The sequence below is a fragment of the Natator depressus genome, chromosome 10 (assembly GCF_965152275.1).
Source record: "Natator depressus isolate rNatDep1 chromosome 10, rNatDep2.hap1, whole genome shotgun sequence".
Taxonomy (NCBI): domain Eukaryota; kingdom Metazoa; phylum Chordata; order Testudines; family Cheloniidae; genus Natator; species Natator depressus.
In genome coordinates this window covers 36,311,601-36,336,313 of record NC_134243.1, presented here as the reverse complement: position 1 = coordinate 36,336,313, position 24,713 = coordinate 36,311,601, and the positions used below count along the sequence as shown (strand labels likewise).

The window sequence follows — 24,713 nt, the reverse complement described above, 5'->3', positions numbered from 1 at the left end:
CCAGATCTGAATGGCAGATCTCTGCAGGAGCGCTCCAAGTTTCCAGATCTCAATTGTGTACACTCCCTTATGTGGCGACGCCATGAAGACAATGCACTTTCTTCTTATTGAGATGTACCCTCATCCAGTTGGTACAGCCTGCATGACTCCTTACAGTCTACTCAACAGTGCCTAAATCAGTCAGTGTAATCTGCTTTATCACCCACTGCCTTCTTGCAGCACACCGCTACAATAAAAACATGCTGCAGCAACAGATAACTTCCCTGTTGCCTTCAATGTAAACTAATAATTTCACTTAAACCACTTAAGGTATTTTTCTGTACATTTCTCAGGAACTCACAAGAACTGAAGAAAGCCTGAAGAGACACCATTCCCTGGAGATATCACCCTCCAGATTATATCAGTGTCAGGGAAAAGGGAGGGAAGAAGGTGAGCATTGTAGCAACCCAGGAATGGAACATCCAGGTAAGGATCTGTGTCTAGGGGAGCTAGCAAAGGGCCAGCCTTCACTGGCGGCCCTGCCAGAGAACAGGCACAGGGATAATAAAAATAGCTCCCTACGGGCACACATACAAGAAAACCTGTTTTTATGTCAACAAATCATTCAGCCACTAGCTCGCTGGTAATGAAATATCTTACTGAAAGATCAGCTGAGCAGAATTTGAACAGTTTATAAACTTGTCATCACTAACCACCTCTGGCTGTTAGTGTCCGGGTCTTCATGCAGCATTGCACTTAAGATCATGGGGGAGAGATTATGGGAGTCTGGAACACTTGAATGAAAAGATGCACAGATTCATTGATTCCAAGGCTAGAAGGGAGCACTGTGGTCATCTAGTCTTGTCCTCTTGTATGACACAGGTCACAGAACTTCCCAATATAATTCTTATTTGAACCAGAGCATCTCTTTAAAAAAAATCCAATCTTTATTTAAAACATGCCAGTGGTGATAGAAAAGCTGGACATGCACAAGTCCAGTGGTCCAAATCTAATGCATCCGAGGGTGCTGAGGGAATTGGCTGATGTGATTGCAGAGACATTGGCCATTATCTTTGAAAACTCATGGCAATCAGGGGAGGTCCCAGATGATTGGAAAAAGGCAAATATAGTGTCCATCTTTAAAAAAGGAAAGAAGGAGAACCCGGGGAACTATAGACTCACCTCAGTCCCTGGAAAAATCGTGAAGCAGGTCCTCAAGGAAACCATTTTCAAGCACTCGGAGGACAGGAAGGTGATCAGGAACAGTCAACATGGATTCACCTAGAGCAAGTGATGCCTGACCAACCTGATTGCCTTCTATGATGAGATAACTGGCTCTGTGGATATGGGGAAAGCAGTGGATGTGAGATATCTTGACTTTAGTAAAGCTTTTGATACGGTCTCCCACAGTATTCTTGCCAGCAAGTTAAAGAAGTATGGATTGGATGAATGGACTATAAAGTGGATAGAAAGCTGGCTAGATTGTCATGCTCAGCGGGTAGTGATCAACAGCTCGATGTTTAGTTGGCAGCCAGTATCAAGCGGAGTGCCCCAAGAGTCGGTCCTGGGGCCGGATTTGTTCAACATCTTTATTAATGATCTGGATGATGGGATGATTGCACCCTCAGCAAGTTTGCAGATGACACTAAGCTGGGGGAGAGGTAGATACGCTGGAGGGTAGGGATAGGGTCCAGAGTGACCTAGACAAATTGGAGGATTGTGCCAAAAGAAATCAGATGAGGTTCAACAAGGACAAGTGCGGAGTCCTGCACTTAAGAAGGAAGAATCCCATGCACCGCTACAGGCTGGGGACCGACTGGCTAAGCGGCAGTTCTGCAGAAAAGGACCTGGGGATTACAGTGGACAAGAAGCTAGATATGAGTCAACCGCGTGCCCTTGTTGCTAAAAAGGCTAACAGTACATTGGGCTTCATTAGTAGGAGCATTGCCAGCATATCGAGAGAAGTGATTATTCCCCTCTATTTGGCACCGGTGAGGCCACACCTGGAGTATTGCATCCAGTTTTGGTTCCCCTACTACAGAGGGGATGTGGACAAATTGGAGAGAGTCCAGCAGAGTGCAACGAAAATGATTAGGGGGTTGGGGCACATGACTTACGAGGAGAGGCTGAGGGAACTGAGGTTATTTAGTCTGCAGAAGAGAAGAGTGAAGGGGGATTTGATAGCAGCCTTCAACTACCTGAAGGGGGGTTCCAAAGAGGATGGAGCTAGGCTGTTCTCAGTGGTGGGAGATGACAGAACAAGAAGCAATGGTCTCAAGTTGCAGTGGGGGAGGTCAGGTTGGATATTATGAAACACTATTTCACTAGGAGGGTGATGAAGCACTGGAACGGGTTACTTAGGGAGGTGGTGGAATCTCCATCCTTTGAGGTTTTTAAGGCCCAGCTTGACAAAGCCCTGCCTGGGATGATTTAGTCGGTGTTGGTCCTGCTTTGAATAGGGGATTGGACTAGATGACCTCCTGAGGTCTCTTCCAACCCTAATATTCTATGATTCTATGATGGAGAATCCACCACAACCCTTCATAAATTGTTCCAATGGTTAATTACCCTCACTGCTAAAAATGTACATTTTCTTTCCAATCTGAATTTGTGTAGCTTCAACTTCCAGCCACTGGATCTTGTCATACCTTCGTCTGCTAGACTGAAGAACAGACAAATATTTGTTTCCCATGTAGGTACTTAGAGACTGTGATCAAGTCACCCCTTTACCTTCTCTTTGTTAAGCTAAATAGACTAAGCTCTTTGAGTCTCTCTTTATAAGGCATGTTTTCAAATACTTGACTCATTCTCATGGCTCCTCTCTGAACACTCTCCAATTTATCAATCTCCTTGAATTGTGGATACTAGACCTGGACACAGAATTCCAGCAGCCATTGCACCATTGCCAAATACAGAAGTAAAATAACATCTCTGCTCCTACTCAAGATTTTCCTCTTTATGCATCCAAGGATCGTATTAGCCTTTTTGGTCACAAAAATCACACTAGGAGCTCATGTGCCGTTGATTATCAGCCATGATCTCCAAATCTTTTTCAGAATCACTATCTCAAGGATAAGTCCTCCACCAGTTAAGTGTGGCGTACATTCTTTGTTCCTAGATGTATACATTTACTATTAATTGTACTAAAATGCATACTGTTTGCTTGTACCCAGCTTACCAAGCGACCCAGATCTTTCTTTATCAGTGACTTATCCTCTTCATTACCACTACCCCAATCTTTGTGTCGTCTGCATACTTTATCAGTGAAAATGTTATGTTCTTTTCAAGGTCATTGATAATAATGTTAAATAGAAGAGGGCGAAGAACCAAGCCCTGTGTGAGCCCACTGGAAACATGAACACATGAGAGATCTGTGGATGTTCCATTTCTTTCCATTCTAGACATTAAAAACATAAAATTACCTACCTGTCACTCATCTTCTCTGAAGATGCATATAGCAGTAGATTGCTGGGGACATGCTTCCAGAAATGCTCCAGGGAGCAACTCCATTAGTTCTAAAGTTCTGAGCTCATGAGCCCATGTTGTAGGGGCAACTCATGCCTCCTCACCCCCAATTACTCTATGCAAAGGCTGTCCCACCTCTCTGATCTGTTTTTCAGCACACATGGCAAAAAATGGGGAAAATAACAGGTAATTAACAAAGCTGAATAAAAGTAGAAACTACAGAACACTCAACTTTGTGAGGAAAGAGGGTGCATGAATGGTGATTCACGGACATGTGCGGATGGGATTTCCAAAGGTAACCCCAAATCCCATTGATCCTCAGTGAGAGCCTCACACCTAATTAGGATGGAATTTAGTAAATTATTAATGGGATTAAATGATAGGGTTGCCTGCAATAGCAGGGGTTTGGACTTGACGATGCAGGAGGTCGCTTGTCAGAACCATAGTGGCTCCTCTTAATGCCAGGGACTGGCTGGGACATGGGATGGACCTGTCACCATAGGGCGAGGTTCGCGAGCATAGAGGGGTGAAGTAAGAAGCAGGGTGGAGGCAGCGGGGGCTCCTGGGTGGAGATGGCAGAGGGACTCCCTCAAGGGATGAGCCTCTTGGGAGGGGTTGGATATAGGGACTCATAGGCCAGGGGGTTTGGATTGGTGACAGGGCACTTGAGAGAGGAAGATGAGGATTGAGGGGATGGCTGCAGCATGGCCAGGAGATGGCACTATGGCCCCCATCACTTCATATGGTGCTCTGCAGTTGCTGTTCAGAGAACTAAAATTTCAGGTAAGAAATTCTTTTGTCTCTAGAGATACCCCTTTCAGTGGATTCCCATTCCTGGAGAGTGTCCACACAGGGCTTTTGATATGGTCTCCCACAGTATTCTTGCCAGCAAGTTAAAGAAGTATGGATTGGATGAATGGACTATAGGGTGAATAGAAAGCTTGCTAGATTGTCGGGCTCAATGGGTAGTGATCATTGCCTTGATGTCTAGTTGGCAGCTAGTATGAAGTGGAGTGCCCCAGGGGTCGGTCCTGGGGCCGGATTTGTTCAACATCTTTATTAATGATCTGGATGATGGGATGGATTACACCCTCAGCAAGCGCGCAGATGACACTAAGCTGGGGGGAGAAGTAGATATACTGGAGGTTAGGGATAGGGTCCAGAGTGACCTAGACAAATTGGAGGACTGGGCCAAAAGAAATCTGATGAGGTTCAACAAGGACAAGTGCAGAGTCCTGCACTTAAGAAGGAAGAATCCCATGCACCACTACAGGCTGGGGACCGACTGGCTAAGCGGCAGTTCTGCAGAAAAGGACCTGGGGATTACAGTGGACAAGAAGCTGGATATGAGTCAACAGTGTGCCTTTGTTGCCAAGAAGGCTAACAGTACATTGGGCTTCATTAGTAGGAGCATTGCCAGCATATCGAGGGAAGTGATTATTCCCCTCTATTTGGCACTGGTGAGGCCACATCTGGAGTATTGCATCCAGTTTTGGGCCCTCCACTACAGAGAGGATGTGGATAAATGGGAGAAAGTTCAGCGGAGGACAATGAAAATGATTAGGAGGCTGGGACACAGTACTTATGAGGAGAGGCTGAGGGAACTGGGCTTATTTAGTCTGCAGAAGAGAAGAGTGAAGGGGGATTTGATAGCAGCCTTCAACTACCTGAAGGGGGGTTCCAAAGAGGATGGAGCTAGGCTGTTCTCAGTGGTGGGAGATGACAGAACAAGGAGCAATGGTCTCAAGTTGCAGTGGGGGAGGTCAGGTTGGATATTATGAAACACTATTTCACTAGGAGGGTGATGAAGCACTGGAACGGGTTACTTAGGGAGGTGGTGGAATCTCCATCCTTTGAGGTATTTAAGGCCCAGCTTGACAAAGCCCTGGCTGGGATGATTTCCTTGGGGTTGGTCCTGGTTTGAGCAGAGGGTTGGACTAGATGACCTCCTGAGGTCTTGTCCAACCCATATCTTCTAGGGATTTGCACTGTTCCAACTAACCTGGTCCAATAAACCCGGCACAAACCTCTTGATGGGGAAGGCCTTAGAAACTTGAGCTCCCTGTTATCAGGTGGCTCAAAAAGAGCTTTGACATGTCTAATCAGGATCCAAGGCCATAGATGCACCAACAAAGAAGCCAGCTCATGCCTAGCTACCTAGCTAGATGAAACAAAGCCCTAAGGGCATCAACCAAGTGTGTAAGGATGAACCCTGTTGATTGTCAGAGCTTCACAACTACAACAAAGAACAGAAGGGGACGCACTCCAGGACCTGGGGCAGTGAAGAATAGGGTGGGGAGAATCATCTACGCATCAAGCGAGGGGTTAGCATGAGATACTTACTATGGGTGTCTACCTGTTCTGGGACTCCTGCCTGGCCTCACATTGCTAGCACAGCATTCCAAGACCAAGAACCCCTTGAGATGCGTAGCTGTGGAGACAAGCGCCCTTCTAAATAGTATTCTTCTGTGTTCTCATTTAACAACAGTGTTGACAGCCCAGCTCAGAAAATAGCTAAGCACGTTTCCTCCCCTTAAACCGCATGGCTGCGTGGGAGTGTCTGCTGCTGTGGTGTGAGGGAGCGTGTTATCTCCCATGCCCACTGTGTTGACTCATTGTTTCAAACACTTTGCTCTCTAGCTTTAAGGAGAAGGCAGCCTCGGTTATTTTGTTAACAAATGCCCATCTTCCTACGCGCGATTCCCTTTTTTATGATTAATGCCAAGTTTAGAAATGTGAAAGGACTGCAGCTGGTGCACAGGTGGCTTCTTTGTTGTTCTCAGCTCTGAGCTCCCTTGGAGCGAGAAGCAAATTTGGGCTCCTGTTCATAACAATGGGGGGCTCTCTCTTATGGCTCCTCTCATGGACTTTAACTCTCCTCTGCATGGCAGGACATTCAGCTGCCATGTTCATTAAGCTACGCATGTCCCCCATACTGCTCTAAACAATGAAGCTCAATTCTTCTCTAAAGCTCAATTCCTGGGATGAAAGAGCAATTCATTTTCTAATTTCATTCAACTCTGCTTCTCCCACACTGTTCTACTGTAGCAACAATTCTGAAGGGACTGGTGCCTCCATAGTTTAGGAGACTGGTAATGAGTTATGGAGCCTGTCACCTCTGTCAAACTCAGCAGAAGATGGTCATGACCAATGATTTTTATCTGATGAGACCTGCAGTGCCTGACATGACTTTGTGGGTCAATGTCCAGTGGACAGGGGAGTGCATTACCATAAATGGCTCCTCATTCAGAAGAGTGGCCTTTCTTTTCTTAGCGAGAGGCTCTCCCAGGACAGGGGTGAGCGATACCGGTAGGAAGCAGCAAAATAAGCACATGCTAGACCTTTCTGAAGAGAAATTCAGTTCCCTGGGCTGTCACACCAGCACTAATTCACACATGCACATACACACATACAAAATTAGGTTAAATAAAAGCATACTTCTAAGAAATTTAATCCATTTGTGACAACTGCTGAATAATCAGAACCTGGGCCAAGCAGGTTTTAAATTGGACTGAAACTGAGATTACAGAAAAATCTGCATTGGCTAAATGAAAAAAAACCACACCAGTGTTCCTATGGCAACCAATGCAGTAAAAGCCTCACATTACAATCACACTTAACACATTAAAAGCTGTAGAGAAACGAGTGAAACTCATACTTCATTTTACCAAACTTAGCCAGAATGGCACAATCCCCAGATGGAAACCAAGAGGCCTGGGCAAACCTGGTAGTCATGGTCATTTGATGACCTCCCCAGGCTTAGAGTCACTGTCATCTACCACTCAGAGACCATCAGTGAATTGCTGGCCCCATGGAAGCCAATGAGAGTTTTGACATTGACTTCAAGGGGTGAGGATGACTATTTATTACTGGAGTTGTGGTAGCACCCATGAGCCCCAGCCATAGACTGGGACCCACTGTGCTAGGCACAGTACAAACACAGAACCAAAAGAAGGTCCCTGGCCCAAGGAGCCGACAGTCTAAGTAGTTCATCCTATGTTGGTAGCAAAGAGTTCTGTCGGAAACAGCCCTCTTGGATCTTCTGCCCCGTTAGCTAGGAAGGGTTTAGAAACATACCCCAGTTCCCAACCTTCCTCAACAAGGAGTGAGAGGGAAAAAAAGGAGAATTGCCTTAAATAGATGACTACACAAACCTGGGTGAGATTCACCACACTGCAGCGTAGGCCAGGTCCAGGCCTACGTACCACCTAAATCCAACTGAAGCTGGCCCACTCCCCAGGGACGGCATTTCACTCTCTGAGCTGTGTGGCTGATAAGACACAAAATGTGACCTGGCTTGGCGGGTGACCCAAGGCTCAGGCAAGGCTGAATGCAGCTCTCAGTGGTGAGATGTGAGAGGCTGAGGAGCATGGAATAAGCCACCATATATTCTTTGGAGCTTCTTTCTCCACAGAAGGCCTCCACTCTGTGATCAGAGATAGTGGAAGGGTCAGGAGGGTTGACTGAACTGCCTTGTCTTGTGTCCCATCAGCAGACAGACAGGGAATGGCGACAGAAATTGCTGGCTCTCGCTGGCGGGTGACGGGATGCTTGCTCCAGGAAATATTTGACTGCAAAGCAAGGAAGTGGCCGGCAGGGCAGCTCAATTAACACAGTGCATGGCAGCAATGCGACACAGACACCCCTGCTGTCCCAGGTCCACATCCAAACCGCACTGTCTGCCTGAGATGCCGCTCCTCCCATGGCTGTCAGCCCATACACCCCATTCTGTGTACTGCTTGGGCCTCCTCTCTCCGGCCCCATGCTTCCTGCCCCTTTACAACAACACTGCACCGCTCTGTTAGAATTACTTCATCTTCTCTTCTTGACCAGCTGCACATAGCATCTGAGGGTACAAGGGACCAGGTCAATCGTCTGTGCTTAGTGGAGCCCAGGAGTTTCCCCCTCCATGTGCCCAGGGGCACAGCATCCCCCTGCAGGGGGCAGAGACACAGGGGGCTACAGCCCTGCCCCTTGCTCCCATGCTGTGAAGGATGGTGCAGACTACACACTCCTTGTGTGAGATGGTGCATGCAGGGAGAGATGGTGCCTCCCTGTGACTTGTCAGCCAGGCAATGCAGCTATGCACTGCCCTCTACGCAGCACCACTGTCACAACATCTGCTGGACTGCTGAGGGTACCCCCAGGAGGGGTTTCTGCTCCCTCTGTCCCACCTGAACAGCTGAATCTCACCTGAAAACTTTCATAATGTCAAATGTCACTGCTGGGCAGAGACCGGGGCTAAATGTCACCTCCTAGCCCATTATGTAGCAGAAGAGTTCCCACAGCATTGTGATCCACTGAGCTTTCTGGCAAAGACTCCGCAGCCTTAACTTTAGCAGCTGCTCCTTGCCACCATTCCAATGCAGACCGGCCTTTGCGTTCTCTGCAACTGTCCCCTACCAAACTGTCCCTCCATGTACTCCTCACGTTAAGCCTACCTCTAGCGCAGATCTGCTCTCTCCCTCTGCCAGCAGTCAACTCCAAACCCTCATCCCCGCTGTCACCATGAGCAGCTACTGACTCCACGTTCCTACTCAGGGGTACCCACTAGAGACTTATTTCTACTCCCAGTGTTCAGAGACTTGTAAAATCCCTCTGACCCCTTGTAAATCAGACGCTGCCTCTACCGGCCAGACCCCAGTGAAACAGCTCCTAAACCTGCTAGAGACTTTAAAAGGCCAGCCCTGCTGCTAAGGTACCCTGGCTGGCATCGTCAACCTCTTTAAACCTTGTAAACATTGCCTGCTAAAAAGTTAAATGCACAAATCTAAAGGAAACTGGCTGTAGGGAGGGCTGTGGCCTACTGGAAACTGATACCCTACTCCAGGGCTCCCACTTGGGGAGCACAGCTCCTCTCTGCCTCCGTTCCCTCCCATATCTGCCCCCATCATACCTGTCACTTCCCAACAGACCCCAATGCCTCTCCTCTGACCCCGCCTGCTGCTATCCCGCCCCATTGTACTCCCACACCATCACAAACCCCAATCCCTGCCCCCCACCTACTCCTATCATACCCCCCCACAGACTCCAATCCCTGTCCCCCACCTGCTGCTATAGTACCCCCCAGTCCATCACAGATCCCAATCCCCACCCCCACCCATTGCTACCAAAGCCTGGTTCCTTTCACAGATCCCAATCCCTCTCCCCCACATGCTCCTATCGTACCCCCAACCCTCTTCACAGACCCCACAGGCCTCTCTGATGGACCGCAACCTTGTGGTAGTGGAGAGGCTTGCATGGGCTAAAGACCCTCAGAGTTACATTTTCCAGAGCTTTCATACTCCTGGTAGGGTCCCCGTTGGTGAACAGGTGTGAGATAAAGTTCCTGACTAACCACGGTCCAAACTTTACAAGACCCCAACAGTGGATCAGGTGCATATCAAGGACCTTTTAATATTCTCTGGCTGTGTAGACCAGGGATGCAGCAGGAGGGAGGCCCCTGGTTGTCTTGGATCCCCTTGCCACTGGGTCAGGGTTTTCCTCCTTCCAAGTCTCCTGTGGTCACCGCCTGCACACTGGTTTCCCCCTGTTAAAAGACTTCACATGCAGGCCTCTGCCAAAGGGCTCACACCCGCCCAAAGCCCTGTGGCGATGGAGGAGTGGTGGTGAAGACAGGAGCAGTGATCTTTGCGAGTCTTCAGTCACAAATCTGCACACAGGCAGCAGCCGTGTGATGGTTATCTTGTGCTTGGATGAGACAGAAGTGCATTTTGGCAGCAGCGGCTGTGACTGAGCAGGCCTTTTCAGGATCCTCTCTGCTCACCCCAAATGGGGAGGGGGCTAGAAAAGGTGCCCCAAACATAGGCTGCCTCATATTCTTCCGACTGGATGGCTGCATCCAGTGGAATCACTCAACTCCGTGGCTGAAACAAGAGATACAAGACAATTTCGCCACCTGGAACGTCCACACCCTTATGGGCACTCAGCACAGTGAATGCCCAGAAAGAAGAACTAACATAATTGCCAGAGAACTGGCAAGACTCAACATTGACATTGCAGCCCTTAGTGAGATCCGTGGGCCGATGAGGGCCAATTAAAAGAGGATGGAGGTGGCTACACCTTCTTTTGGAAAGCAAAGCCACCTGAAGAGAGACGCATTCACAGGATTGACTTTGCCAGTCAGCTTTTGGAACTTCCCATGGGGATCAATGAGCATCTCTTTGGCTCAAGCTCAGCAACAACCAATATGCCACCGTCATCAGTGCATACACCTCAACATTCAGTGATGAGAAAGACAACAAGGAACAGTTTTATAGAGCTCTCGATGCAGTCCTCACAGCCACACCTAAGGCAGACAAACTCATCCTCCTGGAAGATTTCAATGCCAGAGTCAGACAGGACTCCCAACTCTGGAGTGGCACAATAGGTAAAGAAGGGGTGGGAAATGTAAACCCCAATGGTATTCTCCTCCTCAGAAAACACCTGCTCATCACAAATACCATCTTTAGGCAGAGTAACAAATATAAGACCACCTGGTAACATCCTCGGTCCAAACTCTGGCACCTCCTTTACTATGTTATAGTCAGAGCTCAAGATTACGCCCATGTCCGTATAACACGAGCCATATGACAGAGGTACAAATCATTGTTGGATAGACCATCGATTAGTAAGACCAGTCATGTACCTGCAGCTCACTCCACCACTCCGCAAACACCCAAAGACTAAGCAAAAACTGTACAACGTCAAAGCACTTCAGGACCAAGCCAACTGCAAGATGTTCCAGCAACACCTGTCTCTAACTTGCCTGATAACATCATTGACATTTAAGAGCAATGGGATCAACTTAAAAATACCATTCACAGTGCATGTGCTGAAACTATAGGATATTCCACTCATCGGCACCAAGACTGGCTTGACGAAAACAATGAGGAAATCCTAGCATTAATTCAACAGAAAAGAACTGCATTCTGTGACTGGCAAAATGATTCCTCTAACCAATGAAAACATGAGGTTTATCACCTGCTCAGAGCCAAAGTCCAAAGGGGGCTACAGTGACATCAGAAATATGTTGTGGCTAGAGAAGGCTTCTGAGATCCAGGATTTCATAGACCAGGATGACATAAGAAGCTTCTTTCGAACAACAAAAGCTATATATGGGCCAAGCTCCAAAGGCCCAACCCCCTTATGTTCCCAGGATGGCTCCACCCTCCTCTAGGACAATGCTATCATATCCCCACCCCTTCAAAGACCCCAGTCCTCATTCCCCTCCTGCTCCTATTGTACCTCACCCCCTCACAGACCCCAATCCTCATTCCCTACCTGCTCATTCCCTCAATCCTCATTCCCTATCGTATCCCCGCCCCATCACAGATGCCAATCCCCATCCCCTGCCCACTGTTATTGTATCCCTACCTCCTCTCAGATCCCAATCGCTCTCCCCCACCAGCTACTATCAAACCCCCTATCACATCCTCACCTCCCATCACAGACCCCAATCCCTCTCCTCTGCCCCCACCATGCCTGCTGCTATCCCATATCCCATGGCAACACACACAGGCTCTCACTACCAACCTCAGCCATTTGCTTGCCTTCCTCTCCAGGTTGCCTGTTTCTCATGGCTGCCATCCCTCCCTCGCACTCCCCACTCTTAGCCAGATTGTCTCCTCTCCTGACCTCCCCTACACCCACATGCTACCTTTCTTGGCACCATGTCCCAGACTTCAGAATTTCTTCCTTCAATTCTCATCATGGCTCACTCCTGTCTTCCCTCCAGGGCCGGCTCTAGGATTTTTGCCACCCTAAGCAAAAAAATTTTTGGCTGCCCCCGCTTTTTTTTCATGCCCCCTCCCCAGCCCCGGCTCTGCCCAATCTCCACGCCTTCCAACCCTTTCCCCAAATCACTGGCCCCGCCTCCTCCCCTGGGCGTGCCGCATTCTCCACCCCCATTGCTTCCTGCGGCTCTCCCCCCACAACCCCCTGCCCTCGCTCACCTCCGCTCCGCCTGCTCCCCTGAACACGCCGCCACTCCGCTTCTCCCCCTCCCTCTCAGGCGAGGGAGAGGCAGTGCGTTCAGGGGAGCAGGCAGAGCAGGGGGGAGTGAGGGTGGGGAGGGGGGAGCGCAGGAAGTAACGCGGTGGGGTAGAGGAACCGCTCCCTGCCCCAGCTCACCTCCGCTCCACCACTGCCGCCTCCCCTGAGCGCACCGCCACTCGGCTTCTCCTCCCTCTCTCCCAGGCTTGCCGTGTGAAACAGCTGTTTGGTGCGCGGCAAGCCTGGGAGGGAGGGAGGGGGGAGAAGCGGAGCGGTGGCGTGCTCAGGGGAGCAGGCGGAGGTGGAGTGGAATCAAGCTGGGGCAGCGGGGGCACATTTCTAGCTAGGGGTGGCATGGCCGGCACTGGAATGCTGCCCCTAGAATTGTGCCGCCCCAAGCACCTGCTTGTTTTGCTGCTGCCTGGAGCCGGCTCTGCTTCCCTCTCCCTGTTGTTATTGGCTAGGCTGACAGCACTGCTTATTATTAAGGTTGTCTGACACTTCCCATTATAAGACCCTGTTTTCAGGGAAGATCCTGTCTGCACTGAGCATGCTTCAGCCCAGGGCAAAGCAGGACTTTCCCTGCAATTGGAGCTCTGGGCCAGGCTGGGAGTAGAACTAAGAGTAAATTGTCTCTTTCTCCTGTGCTCTCAGAGCCCCCATCGCTGGGAGGAGGAAGCTGACTCACTTTTATACACAGGGGAGAAGAACCAGGTGTAAGGGGAAGCAGGAGAAGGAGGTTGAGACAAAGACCTGGGGAGTAGAATAGGACTGAAGGCGGGAGAGAGGGAAACAGACTGAGAGGTGGAGGTGGAGGGGAGACAGCCCATCTGGGCAAGGAAACTGGGACTGTGAACCAGTAGGGTGGGGTGGGGAAGGCTGTGAGAGGAGAGTGGAGACAGATTGACAAGGAACCAATGTGTTGGGGAAGAACTGGGACTGGGATTGGGATTGGCTGGGCAAATTGCTGGGGGTGGGTGATAGTGGATGAGATTCCAGGGAAGGAGATTGGGGCTGGGAGCCAGTGGGGACATGGAACATGGAGGCCAGGGAGGGAGAGTACAGACAGAGCAGATGAAGAGCAGGGAGGGTGGGGGGAACTGAGACTGGTTGGTCAAAGAGACTGGGACTGGGATTATAAATTTGAAGATTGGAGACTGGGACTGGCTAGGTGAGGAGAATGGGGCTGGGCCAAGGAGCCAGGAGTGGCACAGGGACAGGTTGGAGGAGATGGAGTAGAAGGTGTCAAGCTTGGGGGAAAACAGGGAGCAGAGTCTGAGCACTCTCTCCTTCAGAGCCCAGAATGGAACCCATGATTCCCGTGGCTCATCATTCCTCTGCTGTCAGCAGCTACCTGTGAAACCCACTGGAGGAGTGTCCCATTCGCCTCTAGTGCTGGACCACAGAGAAGATGACCACCTACTACTGCTGTCACTTACTCCAGTCACATGGCAGAGGCCTGTGCTTTGGAGCTAAAGGTTCCAACCCTGCTGTTGAGCCATGTGGGTGTCAGTATGATGCCACATGATGGAATTTCTGTTTTTTTCAGTTTGTTTATTTTAAACCTAGGAAATTATACACAAAAACTACATTAAAATAACATGATTAAGGTTCCAAAGTGAAGCACTCAAAAGCTAGGAAATGCCAGAATTAAGGTTGCCTGTGCAATCTTAATTCAGCCCCCTTGTGTTTATGCATTATGATTAGGCTTGGGAGGATTAGATTTTTATCGGTCAGTATCAATAAATGTTGATTTCATAGTGCACACATAAGCCAGTGAAAGAATATTTCCCCAATAATAAAAAATTACAGTGGCAACGTAAGAAAAATGGTGCTTGAAAACTTTTTGGAGTATGATTTAAAGCTATTTACTTTGTATATTTTGACATATGATATTGACAGTTTGTGATTTTTAAGGGTTATAAAACTTTAACTCTTTGCAGCTCATCATCTATTGTCATAAGTTATTGTCTGACCCCTCTCAGTTTCCCACAACTTTGAAAACTGAAATCAACACAAATTGAAAACAAATGTTAAAAAATAATACAACAAAATAAAAATTGACTTCTGCTGAGAGTAATTAGGATTCAGTCTTTATCTACATGATGACATGACAATTTTAAAATGAGATCCCTGCCTCTTTCAGTGCGCAGAATGAATGGTGCTCAATTAATGAGTAGTGATTCCGTTATTCTGTTTTCTATTCATTGTTCAAGTTTGTGGCCCCAGGCCTTACTTACTGCACCCTCAGGCCTTACTTACTGCACCCTCTTTAAACCCTACTATGAAAACAGAATTATTGATTTCCTGATGGGCTTTCCTATGCCACACATCACTATAGTATCTGAGTGCTTTACAAACATAACTTATCTCCCTGTGAGGCATGGGGGTGGGATTTGCCCCATTTTACACATGAGATGCAGAGGCAGAGAGAAATTAGGGTCAAAAGTATTCAGTCACTTTGGGTACACAATTTGAGATGCCAAGAACCCAAATTTCAGAGTACTTAGCTGTATATAGTCCTTTCCATACTCAAAGCAAAGCTCCTGTTGCCTGTGAGTGCTCAGCACTTCTGGAAATCAGACCACAAGGCTTCAGGTTGTGCACCCAGAAAATGAGAAACACACAATTAGTGACTGTCTGTGAAAAGTTTGGTTTAAGTGACTTGCCCAGTGTCACACAGGAACTCTTTGTCAGAAACAAGGTTAGGAACCAATTCTCCATGAGACCGTCCTTTCTCTTCCTGCAGTCCCCTGCCTCATTCGCTGCACAGCTTCCAGCTTCTGCAACAAATGAAGCAAGGCTCCTACCGGCAGCAGTCTCCTTTATCACACAACTCTGATTCATCTCCAGAGCGGGTCTAGCCCATGCACTGAATGAGGGGCTAGTCTATGATCATGTAATTAAAGACAGTGTCATAATGCATGTGCTCAAGGGGGCCCAACTAAAATTAGGCAAGAAACCTTAATTCAGGCATTTCTGAACCTTGCAGTGCTTAATTTTGCAACCTTAATAATGTAGCTTTTTGTAATTACTGATATTACAAGCCCCAACCAAGACTGTGCTCAGCACTGTACATACACATAGTGAGAGTTTACAATGGAAACAGAGAAGAGTCAGGAGAAAGGAAAGGTTATTAGCCCCCCTTTACAGCTGGGGAACAGGGAGATTAGGCACATATATATTATACTTACAGGTTGTGATTATAGCTCACCTTTAATTGAGCTACCTTAGGTCCTGGAGCAGTGAAACCATGAAAGCACAGGCATCTGTGTGAGCTGTACAAGCCCATCTGGAACCCTGTGTAATTACTGGTAGGGCTAGTCTGTGCTGCTGCATCTTCACTGCTCTGGGACCCGAGCTAGCTAGATTAAAGCTAGCTCAGGGATTTCTACATGAGCTGAAATTGCACCTTGTGATTATAGTAGGCATATCTTCAGTGACTTGACCAATGTCCCACAGGGAGTCTGTGACAGAGACTGGAACTGATCTAAGCTCTTCCAAGTCCCAGTCCACCACCTTACTCACAAGACCATCCTTCCTCTCATGTTATCTTTCCCTTCCCATCTAACTCCTCGTCCTTACATTACTGCCTTCCCTTCCCATTCACAATGTATCCCATTCCTCTCTTTCTTCCCCAGTGCCCAGAACTTTGCCAATAGGGAGGTGGGGGTGGGAGGAAAGAGATTACAGTGTTAACTCAGCTTCACCAGCCAGGGGATGAATGTCCCTGCTGAGTGATTCTCACCCACTGCAGAAAATGTTAAATGTACTACGTATGTGCTGGTATTGTCGTTGTCTTTATTATAATGTCTGAATTATAGAAGGAATGCAAATGAATGTCCCTCACAGAAGTACAGCAGTGTTGTTATGACGGAATGTGATGTTTTGAAGGGGTAAATACCCATTTCCAGATCCTTTAAAATCCCAGGGTTTTAGAAGATAATAATTCAGCAATAAAACTTCACTTTAAGCTGAAACTGTGGCATAGAAAGTTCTTAGTCTAGGAACAAACATTCTGTCTTTAAAAGACAGGCAAAGCTATAGAGGCCAGTATTGATGTAATGAATATTGCAAGGCAAAACAAACAAACAAAAAGGGCTTTAAAAAGTGCTTCCAAATGTTTTCTTCTGAGCTGTAGCTAAAAAACTAGAGCTATATAAAAGTATAAAGAAAAGGAGTACTTGTGGCACCTTAGAGACTAACCAATTTATTTGAGCATAAGCTTTCGTGAGCTACAGATCACTTCATTGGATGCATACTGTGGAAAATACAGAAGATGTTTTTATACACACAGACCATGAAAAAATGGATGTTTATCACTACAAAAGGTTTTCTCTCCCCCCACCCCACTCTCCTGCTGGTAACAGCTTATTTAAAGTGATTACTCTCCTTACAATGTGTATGATAATCAAGGTGGGCCATTTGCAGCACAAATCCAGGTTTTCTCCCCCCCCTCCAAAACCCACTCTCCTGTTGGTAATAGCTTATCTAAAGTGATCACTCTCCTTACAATGTACATCAGCAGGAGAGTGGGGTAGGGAGAGAGAAAACCTTTTGTAGTGATAAACACCCATTTTTTCATCGTCTTTGTGTATAAAAACATCTTCCGTATTTTCCACTGAATGCATCTGATGAAATGAGCTGTAGCTCACGAAAGCTTATGCTCAAATAAATTGGTTAGTCTCTAAGGTGCCACAAGTACTCCTTTTCTTTTTGCGAATACAGACTAACACGGCTGTTACTCTGAAACATATAAAAGTATAACGCTTCAGTGTAGAAGATGAACAGGGATGAACCTCACCTAAGAATTATGTAGACCTGAGAACAGATAAGGAAGAATACAGTCACATGGCCAAGTATCAGCAGCTAAACTACATCAGGCTCACATCAGATAAAGGAGGTGGGTGACTAAATTGTGCTCAGAAATAACCAAGTGCCTCTACAGTTCAAATTCCTAAGAGCAAGCTCCAGTCTGCCTAGATCTTACTATCTACGGGAGTTACTCTGGCACTGCACTATATTTATTTAGACTATAACTGTAACTGTAATGCCCTTAGCATGTCCTGCCTCTCAAAGATTCTTCTTAATTACTTATGGAGCACATAAATCCACATTCACTTTACAAACTAAACCAAGACAGATTCCCTGCAATCTAGGACCCAGATCCTGCACTTGGGAGAGGAAAGAGGAAGAGAGAACCAGATTTGACAGATGCATGTGACATTGCTTAAATCGCTGCAAGGGGCTCAGGTAACACAGTGATGGGCACAGAACATAATGCAGGTGAGTACCTGTTCAGAGGTAGGAACACAAGAGTCCAGATGTGTGGGTGTGACTGCAGAATCGAGAAGCAAGAACAAAGGAGAGGAGACGAGAATGCATATCCTATTCCAACAAGGAGAACCCAATCATGTCAGATGCTGAATACTTCCTGACAAGTCCATAGCACGGCCCGCTCACACTGACTCCAAGGAGTACCCACAGAATCAGGCATGTATTGCACAGTCTCGCTGGGCCAGACAGTGCATTGTCATAGAGACTGTATCTGAAACAGCAACAATGCCAGTGGCAGCAAGTGCAGGGGAAAAATCAAACTGGACAGCAGTGATGCTGGCTATGTGTCACAGCCAGGAAGCTGTGCCTGTCAAATGCAGCTTTGTTTGTATGTGTAACACAAATCCCCAGACAACCAGCAAAGAATCTTACACAGGATAGCAGGATGCAAATTAATTTGCGTCACATGTCTTATGATTGGTTAGGTCATGGTCTGACATCACAGTCCACTCAGCGAAACACTGAGGTTCTCACAGCTCCCTGGAGGTGACGCTAAGGATTCAGAGCTCTGAGAAGTGGCTTAGAAGTCTGGAAGGTAGGAAAATACTAGCAAACTGGCAGGAATGCTTCTTATTTTGTTGGGGAGACAACTGAGTGGCATTCTACCCACTCCCTCCCATGGAAGCCCCCACCTGTGATCTCTGTGCATACAAGGAGCTGTGGCCAGGGAACAGCTGCTCTGCACAGAATCATTCCCTGGCAACGTTGGGGATCTCCAAAAATACAGACTTAACACTCTTTCAGGGTAGGGGTATGGCCCAGGTTTATGCAGGAAACCAAGTCATGGCTCCTGATGGAACTGTGTTACCAAAGGAAATGGAGGGGGTACAGGAAGCACCACTACAATACCAAGCCTCTGGACAAATGCCCTGACCCCTCTGCAACACACCTCCGCGGGGCCCACTGGATTAGCCCATTGATTATACGACTTCAATGGGTGGAGAAGGGCACACTCTCTGCCCTCTCTGAGGCAGGCAAACATCCCTCGTTCCCCTGATGGGATGATCTGTAGGAAACTCTGGGAGTCCCTTTGCCCTTCTATTGGGTTTTCCTGCAGGGCGGGGTTTGGAGGGGGGCCATGATTTGGCCCCTACATTTAAGAATAATCTCCACTGTTTGACTCCCACATTTCTGATAAGCAGTCTCACAAGAGCATGAAAAAGGCATGCTTTTCTTGTCTCAAAAATCATGCACTCCATGCAACATGCAATAGACAAACACTGGAGGATTGTTAATAAGGCTACAAATGTAATTCAAAGTCCTCAGCCACAGGTGCTTCACTTTCTTCACTACGTCTAGCATAGGGTCATAACTCTGTGATGGATCCTCAAAGCTTCCAGAAACCTGTGTGAGATTTCGGCACCTAAATAAGTGCTTTGATTTTCAAAAGGGCTGAGCACCAGCACCTCCACTGACTTTTAAAAATTGTGCCAGCATGTGCCTGTCCTGAAGCCAAAGAATTGAGAGCTCCTGTAATTTAGGTTTCTAAACATGGAATTAGGAGCCTAATGTTAGGCATTTCTTTTTGCAAATCTTGGCAATAGACAGATCAAGGGAACGTAGATGGATGGATGAATTGAAGAAATATACACACACACACATCATGAACTGCAAACAGGGTGAAGAAAAATCAATGCTTTTTAAAAAAAATTAAAAAATCAGATTTTTTTATTTAAATCGTTTTTTTTATTTAAATTGGATTTTTTTAATAAAATGCTTTTTGAGGGAAAAAACCGATCTACAGATAGTTTTAATTAAGATACATTATAGCTCAAAAATATCTCACCATGGAATAGGGATTATAAATTCTAATTCTATAGTATGAGACAAAATATCCATGTAATGTTTAAGAAAAGTTTTAAATGAGCTCCAGTTCATGGATTAGGCACCCAATCTTATGGGGTTCCAGGGGCTTCTGTATACATTATTTAGATTAATCTTTCTATCTACCCAATGGGACTCAGTGCTCAGTCTAGAAGATACCATCAGAGACAGGGCCAGCTCCAGGCACCAGCTTTTCAGCTTTTTTTGGCACTGAGAATGGGGCGGTGGCAATTTGGCGCCAGCTCCGCTGCTCTTCCGGGCGTGGCGGCAATTCGGCAGCGACTGCTTGGGGTGGCAAAATTGGTAGAGCCGCCCCTGATCAGAGATGCTTAGTTTTGCGGATCTCAAACTGTGGATTTGTGTCTCCACAGACAACATCCTTGTTAACAGCAAAAATGTTTTTAAATAAATAATATATAGAGATGAGAAATAACAGACCTCAACCCTATTGTGCCCCTGCAAATTTGTGTACACAGAGTCAATCCCTTACCTCTCTCTAAAAGTGCAAAGTTTCAAAAAGTTCAATGAATAGAAGATTGTTGGGGGCTGAACAGATCTGGACAAGGAGAAGAAGTCTGGAGATAAATGTGAGAAGGGAGGGACAGGCAGTGGAAACAAAAGTGAAACTGTTTGAGCATATTCCAGAAGTCTTGAGATCTTTCTGAGTGTAGCCTTCATTGATTTGAGATCTACCATACCATTCTCTCACTAGAAGGGAAAACCTATAATGGCAGCAGGCCGTAAAGGAGACCCAGTTTGGGAATATTTTAATGAAGTTCCTCTACCTGTGGGTAAGACAGGCATGTGTGCAAAATTCAAACAATGCAACAAAGAAATGCAAGGCCTGGCTGCCTGAAAGAAACAACATCATGAGAAGTGTTCCTTCTCAGGAGGAAGCTGCACTGAAGATGATGAAAGGAACATGTCTGAACATGCAGGATCTTCATGTAGGTAAACTTTTTTATTTCATACTTCTTTCTTAAGGACTGCCTGTCTTCCTTCTGGACTAGTCTTGAATTCTCATGTTTGAGCAAAAAATATAGTTGTTACTCTATGGTACTATCATTTCAGATGCAGTTGTGATAAAAAATAAATAGCTGAAATAGGCAGATCTTCCTTTTACAATTTCAGCTTTAAAGTAGATCTGAGTGTCAGTGAATGCAATGAGTAATACTAAATGAGCCGTATGGTAATAATAATTAAATAACTGCATTGACTTATTTTGTTTAGGAGAATCCATCCTCAACATACAGGATTCTGAAGACTATCCACCTTCAAGATCACCATCATTTTCTATAGTTTCAGAGTTATCTGCCAAGGATAGTGTTTCAGTCACATCATGTATGTCGCATAGCCACAGTATATCACCTGCAGCAAAAGAAAAAAAACAACTCCATCATCCAGAAACAACCATAGATAAGTTTGTGATAAGAACCAGCAGATTACAAAAAGAGGTAATTGATGAAAAAATTGCTCGGTTTGTTTATGCAACAAACTCTCCTTTCCGTATGATTGAGAACCCACACTTCATTAACATGGTTCAGTCTTTAAGACCAGGATACAGTCCACCCAACAGAGCAGATGTCACAGGCCAATTGCTGGATAAAGTGTATGAAAGAGAAATTGAGCAGTGCGCAAAAGGTCTAAAGGGTAAAATTGTTAACCTGAGTCTTGATGAGTGGAGAAATGTCCACAATGATCCTATTGTACATGCTTGTGTGACAGAAGAAGAAGGGAATGTCTTCCTTACAGAAACAATTGATACATCAGGAAATGCACACACAGCAGAATACTTACAAGACATAGCAGTAAAAGCTATAACAAACTGTGAAAAAAAATTCAAATGTCTAGTATGCAGTTTGGTCACAGACAATGCTGCAAATGTATCCAAGATGAGAACAAATTATTTAGAAGAGAGTGAAGAGAGTCCAAAGCTAATAACACACGGTTGCAGTCCTCATTTGATTCACGTCCTAGCCAAAGACTTCAGTGTTCCAGAAATAAAGGCTAACATTGTCGAAATGGCAAAATACTTCCGTAACAACCACTTTGCAGCAGCTGCTCTGAAAAAAGTGGGAGGAACCAAGCTAACTCTCCCACAGAACGTGCGATGGAACACAGTAGTGAACTGTTTTGAGCACTAGATCAAGAACTGGCCTAATCTGATGACAGTTTGTGAACAAAATCGTGAAAAAATAGATGGCACCATCACAGCCAAAGTTCTCAACATAGAATCATAGAATATCAGGGTTGGAAGGGACCCCAGAAGGTCATCTAGTCCAACCCCCTGCTCGAAGCAGGACCAATTCCCAGTTAAATCATCCCAGCCAGGGCTTTGTCAAGCCTGACCTTAAAAACCTCTAAGGAAGGAGATTCTACCACCTCCCTAGGTAACGCATTCCAGTGTTTCACCACCCTCTTAGTGAAAAAGTTTTTCCTAATATCCAATCTAAACCTCCCCCATTGCAACTTGAGACCATTACTCCTCATTCTGTCATCTGCTACCATTGAGAACAGTCTAGAGCCATCCTCTTTGGAACCCCCTTTCAGGCAGTTGAAAGCAGCTATCAAATCCCCCCTCATTCTTCTCTTCTGCAGACTAAACAATCCCAGCTCCCTCAGCCTCTCTTCATAAGTCATGTGCTCTAGACCCCTAATCATTTTTGTTGCCCTTCGCTGGACTCTCTCCAATTTATCCACATCCTTCTTGTAGTGTGGGGCCCAAAACTGGACACAGTACTCCAGATGAGGCCTCACTAGTGTCGAATAGAGGGGAACGATCACGTCCCTCGATCTGCTCGCTATGCCCCTACTTATACATCCCAAAATGCCATTGGCCTTCTTGGCAACAAGGGCACACTGTAGACTCATATCCAGCTTCTCGTCCACTGTCACCCCTAGGTCCTTTTCTGCAGAACTGCTGCCTAGCCATTCGGTCCCTAGTCTGTAGCGGTGCATTGGATTCTTCCATCCTAAGTGCAGGACCCTGCACTTATCCTTATTGAACCTCATCAGATTTCTTTTGGCCCAATCCTCCAATTTGTCTAGGTCCTTCTGTATCCTATCCCTCCCCTCCAGCGTATCTACCACTCCTCCCAGTTTAGTATCATCCGCAAATTTGCTGAGAGTGCAATCCACACCATCCTCCAGATCATTTATGAAGATATTGAACAAAACCGGCCCCAGGACCGACCCCTGGGGCACACCACTTGACACCGGCTGCCAACTAGACATGGAGCCATTGATCACTACCCGTTGAGCCCGACAATCTAGCCAGCTTTCTACCCACCTTATAGTGCATTCATCCAGCCCATACTTCCTTAACTTGCTGACAAGAATACTGTGGGAGACCGTGTCAAAAGCTTTGCTAAAGTCAAGAAACAATACATCCACTGCTTGGGGCTTAAGAGAAATGTTGAACACATGCTGAGTATCCTGAAGCCTGTTTCTGTAGCCTTGAACAAAATGCAGGGAAATAGCTGTTTTATTGCTGACGCTGTTGAAATTTGGAAGGAACTGAGTGAGATCTTCAAAAGAGAAATATACAATGACAGAGATAAATTACAAGCTTTAAAAAACTGAATGGGACAAGCAATAGCTCCAGCTCATTTTCTTGCACATAGTCTCAATATTCGGTACCAGGGTCAAACCTTAACTGCTGAAGAAGAGGAGTTGGCTATGACATGGACATCCAGCAATCATCCCTCCATAATGCCACCTATAATAAACTTCAGAGCTAAGGGTGAACCATTCAAGAAATATATGTTTGCTGATAATGTTTTAAAGAAAGTCACACCAGTGAGCTGGTGGAAGTCACTAAGGCACTTGGATTCAGAGACTCTTGAAGTGATAATCTCACTTTTAACAGCAGTAGCTTCTTCTGCTGGTGTAGAAAGAATATTTTCTTCCTTTGGACTAATTCATTCCAAACTGAGAAATCGTTTGGGACCTGAAAAAGCAGGAAAGCTTGTTTTTCTTTTCCAGATTACGAACAAACAGGAAAATGAAGGTGAAGACGACTGAGTTAGCTGCAGAAACCAATATTTTAAGCTTTTCATGTTGACCTGGCTGACACAGTCGATTTAATTTTTGTGGTTTTTAAAAAATATTTCATTTAACTATTTTAGTTAAAAACAATTTTAACAAAAACAAGCCTGATTTTAAAAAACTTGAATGTTTAACTACATTAAAAAATTTGTATGCTTGTTTTGTTAAAATATTATATGTTTGCTGTTGAAGAAAAAAATCCAGAATACATAACGTTGTTGTTTTAGTTAAATAAAACAATTTAAATGTCTGTCTGGTGATGTTCTCCTTCTAATACAGCATGGCATGAAAATCCTACAAATATTAATGATTAACCTGTTGAATTGGAGATAGTTCACCTCCCAATTACTTCATAAATATCTGCTTCAATTACCTTTGGTAAATTAAATAACGAAACAATCATTCATTTTCTGATATAGCTATAAAACTAATCTGAAAAGTTTTCAAAATAAATCACTTAAAAATGTATAGTGTGTACCTTCTAAAAATGAAACTTACATCTATCTCTGAGTTGTGAAGAATATATATTAAGGTTATAACAACCAACAAGAATGCCCTTTTATGGAGAAATCCATGATTAAATCGAGTCTTTCTGACTAGTGATTTAAATCATGATTTAAATCAATTTGATTTAAATCAAATACACTCTGATTGCAAACCATGCTTGCTGCTAGACACACCATGATGAAGTCTGAAATTCTACTAGTACTCCAAAGGCATCTATTCTGATGCTAAGAGTAATCAGACAAGGCAGTGACAGAGGCTGTTGTCTTGTGCTCACCACACATTTTGTACACAGTGCTGAAAAGGAGCCTGCTGGAGATGCTCTTTGGAAAGCGACCAGCAGAAATAAATAGCAGAACAACTCTATTTTTAAAGACATTTCTCCCCAGTCCCATCCCCTTGAAGGAGAAAATTCCAGTGCTGTTCCCAAAAGTTACAGCTCGCTTCCACAGCTTCCGTCACCAGAAATACCTCAACACTCTATTTTCGCAGATTGAAAAAGCTCAGAAGGTTATGAAAAAGGCCAAAGCAGTGATGACAACAGACTATGCACACACTAATAAATGCTCGACATCACAGTGCTG

At 45.8% G+C, this 24,713-nt stretch overlaps 1 protein-coding gene across 8 annotated transcripts in view; it reads right to left on the bottom strand.

Annotated features, from left to right (window-relative positions):
• Positions 1–24,713, bottom strand: part of LOC141995026 (ankyrin repeat and fibronectin type-III domain-containing protein 1-like) — a 559,159-nt gene that overhangs the window by 135,643 nt on the left and 398,803 nt on the right. The gene's annotated exons all lie outside the window — the stretch shown is intronic.